This window comes from Aythya marila, assembly GCF_965140915.1.
Source record: "Aythya marila genome assembly, chromosome: 5".
Taxonomy (NCBI): Eukaryota; Metazoa; Chordata; class Aves; order Anseriformes; family Anatidae; genus Aythya; species Aythya marila.
In genome coordinates, this window is record NC_139046.1 from 12,366,609 (window position 1) to 12,372,715 (window position 6,107).

Consider the following 6,107-nt stretch of genomic DNA (forward strand, 5'->3'; position numbering starts at 1 on the left):
CGCCGGGAACCGCCCCCAGCGGCCAATCGCGCCGCCCGCCTCAACCGGGCAAGGCGGGGAGCCAATCGGGGCGCGCCTTCGCTCGGAGGCCCGCCTCCGCGCGCCGCCGCCGGCCTATCGGGGAGCGCGGCGGCGGCCGGCCCCGCTTCCCTGCTCGCAGCAGCCAATCGGCACCGGGCTGCGTCACCTCTCCGCCCGCAGGCGCCGCCCGGCCGTTTAAGCCCCTCCCAGCGCCGAAGCCCCGCCCCGCCCCCACTGCTCGGCGGGAGGAGGGGGGGGCGGGCCCGGCTCGCGCTCCGCCTCGCGCCGCGGGCGGCCGGCAGGTGGCGCGCGCGGAGCCCGACCGTTAACGGCCGCGGCGCGCGCAGGCGCGCGGGAAGCCCGCTGACAGGAAGGTTGGCCCGCGGGGGCCCCGCCGCTGGGCGCCTCCTCTCCGCCGTTATTTTACATTTTGTACCTTTATATTTTTTCTTTTTTCTTTTTCTTCTCCTAAAGGCGGAGCGCGGGCGCGCTTGGCCTGGGGGAGCTGACGGAATTGCTCCCCTCCGGTCACACTCGGCTCCCCCCTCCTAACAACGGCCAGATAGGGCTTATTGTTGTAAAAGTCCCACAAACGGCGGCCGTTTGCACTTCCTAAGAGATTCGCAGCTCGGCACGTGTAAATTTCTCCCCTTTGTAGGGCGATCTCAGCGACACAGTGAAAATAGTGCCTTTAGCTTTTTAAAATCAGTACCGCAAGCGTTTTCTACCTCTCCCACCCTTCAGCATATACCGAATGCTTTATTTTGCTGCAGCATTCACAAGTGGTTATTTTTCAGTGAACCGCTACACGGAAATGTTCCTCAGCTCAGTGGTTTGCCCGTTACACGCTTCCCTTCATCCTGAGCTAGGTGATTTGCCTAAGCAGCACACGGTTATTTTTCAGTGGCTGCGAGGATTAGCCATGCATTCTTTTTTCTCTTGAGAGAAGAATACGGCATCAAAGAAAAATAAATACATGAAAGCTGACCTCTGAAAAGGTGTTTTAAAAGAAAATCTTGCCCTGAGTAGCATCACCAGGTGAAAGAGGGCAGGGAAGTCACACACAGGATCTTTCTTGAGAATAGACCAGTCCATACACTAATCTGGAAACCTTTCCTTGGAAATAAAAGTTATTTTTAAGCATCCATAACAAATATGTTTATTATGAAAATATATTCTTTCCAAGCTCTAGATTACTTTTTTTTTTTTTTTTTTTTTTTTTTTTTTCCCCCCCAGTTCCTTCCTTAAAATCTGCTGAAGTAAGTTGTGGTGCACCATCAATCCGCAGACAGCTGTTTTTAACTTTTCCTGCATGCACCACCAGCATTGTTTTGTTCTTGGCTCTGCAGAAGTCCTGGGAATAAGTTCATGTCTAACTGAAAGAGCAAAACTGAATTTGTTTACTCTTGGCAAGCCAGCTTCTACCCCCCTCCACCTTTCTTTGTTTTGGATTAACTGACTCAAGTGCTTGCCTTTCTTCAGCAGGTGGATGGGCAAGGAAAAGCCTTGGGAGATGGGTTTTCATCCCAAAGAGAAAATGTGTTTTGTGTCAAAGAGAAGACAGTTGCAAATCCAGCACAAAGCATATAATAGCTCCATGCAGTCATCATCTAGATAAGAACGAAAGCTAGCTGATAATTAGATTTGACCTCTTTAATTTTGGTACACAGTCCTATAAAAGTAGTGCCATCCACAAATACTTGAGCTACTAGCAATACACAGTGCATTAAAAAAGAAAGGAAGGGAGGAGCAAAAGGAAGACGAGGAGATACATATGAGGTCTCTGATTTCTGCTCAGCAAGAGATATCTTTCTCTTCTGAACCCCAATCTGCTTTTGCTGTCTGCATACACTTGGCATCTATCATTACAGAAGATTGTGTGTGCTGGGTCCTGTCGAGGTTTATCACAACAAATACTAAGCTCAATCTTTAAACAAGACAGTTGATCTTTTCAGTTTCACATAATCTCAAAAGAGCTGAGGCTGCAAAGGAGCTCTGGAGATTGTCCAAACCCCTGCTCGGAAGAGGAGTCACCTAGAGCAGGCTGTGTCCAGTTGGGCTTTGAATACCTCCAGGGATGGAGACCCACAACCTCTTCCCGTTTGACCACCCTCGTGGGAAAGAGATTATTTCATTGTGTTTAAGAAGATTTCTTGTATTTTCATTTGTGCTTGTAGCATTATGTCCTTTCACCGAGCCACAATGAGTGTGGTGCCTCCGCCTTCTTGTTTTTGATTTGTAATATTATGGTGCAAGCAAGAACAATCCTCTGCAACTCCTGGGGTGCTCAGTGTCTGGATTAGGCCTTAAAGCGTTTGTTACATGCAGACTAGCTGCAGGGAAGTCAGTGGTGCTGTTCACAGCACAAGACACAGTATGCTCGAGGCATTGCAGCACCCTGGCTTGGAAGAGCTCTTGCGATCCATCTCTCAGAGATATTCAATATAGCATCAGCAGATGATGGTCAGCACTCAGCAGCATTAGCCACCCAATCAATACTGTGCTTTCTCCCCTCATGTGTTTTTGTTTTCTAGGGTGAACTACCCGTTCACAGCATCCAGAAATCATAGTTATACTAATCCATTGCATGCTGTATTCTATTGCATGACGTTTATATAGAAAACTGACTCTCATGGAGCGGCATTTCATGCTACAGAACTAACTGTTCTGGCACTTATCTCGGCTGCATCAAACCAAAACTAGGTAACTGCTTTCTTAAGAATCACTTGGTAAATACACGAGTCTGCTACATTTTAAGAAAGGGAAGGTCACTGAAAATAACTTACTTTTTTCACAAAGTAAAAAAAGAATGAACAAAAAGATCAATACTGTTTTTCCCAGCTAGGTTTTTTCTTCTAGTCCTATTTTCCTCTGTCCCCATCCCTTCAGCTTACAAAAGAGCAAGAAAGGGGAAGAATTTTGACATGTGAAACTTGTGAAACAAAATGAGGTTTTCACAGCCATCACCTACAGCCTTTTCTCTTGCCCCTAGTGGGGTCAACGCTACCTTTTCCCATTTTCTTCCACCCAGCCTTTCACATTCACTGATTTGGAGACTTCTGATAACCTTTTTTTTTTTTTTTTTACCTCCTTTCTCATTCTCACACCAGCTATTTTGTATAGTGCTTGAAAGGAAAGATTAGCCCTCCCATTGTAAATCAACACTGACTGATAAACTGATAACACTTGCATATCCGGTTAAATATATGACATGTATAGCTTTTAAGATATTTTTGTTCTTGTGTAAAGAAGACTAGATTATAAAGCCACTTACTAGAGGAAAAGAAAATCGATAGTTGAAATACAGTGTTAAGCAATTAGCTCTTGTTAACACTTTTTAAAGACTTCTCTAAGACTAATGAATTAGTTCTGCTGATTCACTGTATTGGGTTTTCTTTGTTATCTTTATCTAAAATGTCTTATTCGTCAATAAAAAGAGGAGAGGTCTTAGGAAAAAAAAAAAAAAACTCAGGGAGAAATCTGAACTAGGATTTACAATACCATTAAAGTAATCCACAAAGGAAGATGCTAATTAGCTGTGCCACTCTTTTCCTGTAGTCCTTCTTCTGGCTATCTGGAGCTCTGCAGGAAATGTGTTTTTTACTTTACCTTCATAGTCTTTCATGATTTAGCCTCATCATCTCCATCTGATCTAATGCAGCTATCGCCCTTACAGCCCACTAGCTTCTGCTGCAAATGTCTTTGTCCTCTCTCTCAGATGGCTAATTAAACATGAGGAAAATCCCTGAGCCCAGCTTGTATATGGACTCCTACAAAATGCATTTCAGGGTTCACCATGACTGTAAGGTTCTGCTTGCTCACCATGACTAGGGACAAGTCATGAACTCTGTGTACACTTCGTTCCTCTCTTTCTTTTCCTCTCCTTTTAATAATTACTGTTTTCTTTTCTGTACCACATCCTACTTCAGATCCCCCTTTAAAAACAAACCAACCAGCTAGCAAAGCTACGCCAATTAATTTGCTTAGATTTATAGCTGTGTCCCTCCATTTGTCATCTGTGTCTTTGAGACTGAGCAAAGTAAGGGGAGGATTTTCTCTCCTTTGTTGTCTTGCAGAGGGAAGGAGGCAGCATTTTTACTGCTACCGTTACACAATAATTTCTAAGTTAGGGTCACTAATCACCCCAGTTTCATTAAGCAGGTGTTTTAAGGACAAGGTCACGTAAGTTGTTCTTACTGTATGAAAGGATACATGAATCAGTGGGCTTGATCCTTGTTCCAGAAACGTTTAACCCTTGAATTGTGGACATAAAATACAAATAAATATTATTGAACTGTGAAGCTGGCTGTCAAATATGAATGCTTTCTCCTGTGTTCCTGGTTGACTTCACAGCTTGGGGTATGAAACTACACTTCCCAAATCACCAGGCTTTACAAAGCAGTCCTATTAGATCTATCAGCATACAGTGTTTGTGGACACCTGGATGGATGGTGTCTTGCAAATCACACATAATACAAGAATGGGAAACCTCTGGCAAATAATGCATATTAGCTGAGCCAGCATGATACGATTTCACAGTTACCAGCACAGGCAGTATAAGTGAATGTATGTCCTAACCTACACCATAGGACCAGGGAGCAAATCTGCATCTCCTGCTCGTGCCTATTGTCTTACAAAGAGCAGCACCTCCCAGCCCTATTGTGCGTACGTATTTGCTTGGTTTACACGCTCCAGACCTGATGCTGAAAAGTGCTGAGCTCTCAGCTTCCTTTAAGGGCACCAGATATTGATAGATGGCTGGAACACTACGAAAGAAATAGACCTACAGTTAATATTATGTTGTAAAAGAAAAATAATCCCAGATTGAAATGAATAAAGCTAATTCATTAAAGATAAATAAAACAAATAAATTGCTGCAGTCTCAATGGAAGCCTGAGGGCAGCTATTTTTTCTTAAACAAACTTAGCTGAGTTTCTACAAGGCAATATATATTGCAACTCTGGCAGCTTGCTAAAATATGAGTATAAAAACTCCTTCAGCATAAGCAAAGCTGATCAGTACTTTTTTTTTGGTTTTTTTTTGTTGTTGTTTTTTTTTTTTTTAGAGCATTTATTTTAGAAGGATTTGTAACTCAAACTGATTGGAGATTGGAGAGTTTGTCATTTTACTTTGTTTTTTTACAGTCAAATCACAGTCCATTGCAGAAGGGTCTTTATATATATATTTGTTGCTACAATATAAATACTGAGTCAAAATGTTTTTCCAAAGCAAAAATGGAGACTGCATGATGTGATTCTGTGATAATCTGTGCAATTTAGCAGTTTGTTATCGAAAACATTCTCCACCTGTTCCCTGCAGAGGGAATACTTCCTACATGCGCACACGTGCACACGCATACACACAGCTATCCATCACACCCGACTATCCACCTTCAAGTGGCCTTTTTTCCTCTTCTCAAAGTCCAGCCTCTGCCTTCAAGGGGCTGGACAAAGTACTCCTCTAAAGTGTCACTCCTGTTGTCAGAAGTGTGCTTGGCAGCACTGAAATAAACCAGGCTCTGAGTGTATCAGTGGAAACCTGAGTGTCTTTGAGACAGCAGGTCTGTTAGGGTCACTTGTGTCTCCGGAGTGCTGCCGTACCGATGATGTACAGCAGTGTAGGGTTTTATGGAAGAGATCCATCAGTGCTTAAGGAGGGAGGAGAGAAATCGCAGTTTATCTTGGTAAACCTCACAGGACCTACATTTTCTCATAAACCCGACACTATTTGCCAAGAGGGAATGCCTTAGGTTCTCTGCAGGTGTTGCTACTTCTTGCAGGTAACATATTTACTGTGGAAGCAAAGTCTGGTCAGAGCGCTCCGTTCTGCTGTTTGTACTGGGGTGCTACTAAAAGTGGTGCTGAAATCCCGAGGCTGCAGGGAGGGTTGCTTCAGCTGCTTATGGATTTCGTACTTAGGGTGTGCAAGAGCAGACGCATCCCTCGCCATAAAAGCGATTGCAAATCCTCTGCACAACATGGAACATGGTGTGCAGCAAACACGCTGTACGCGGCGGTGCTGCCTCTAGTCACAGCGGGCCTGCCTTCGCCCTGCTCCTAGCTAGTGACCAACTTCGAACCGTGTTG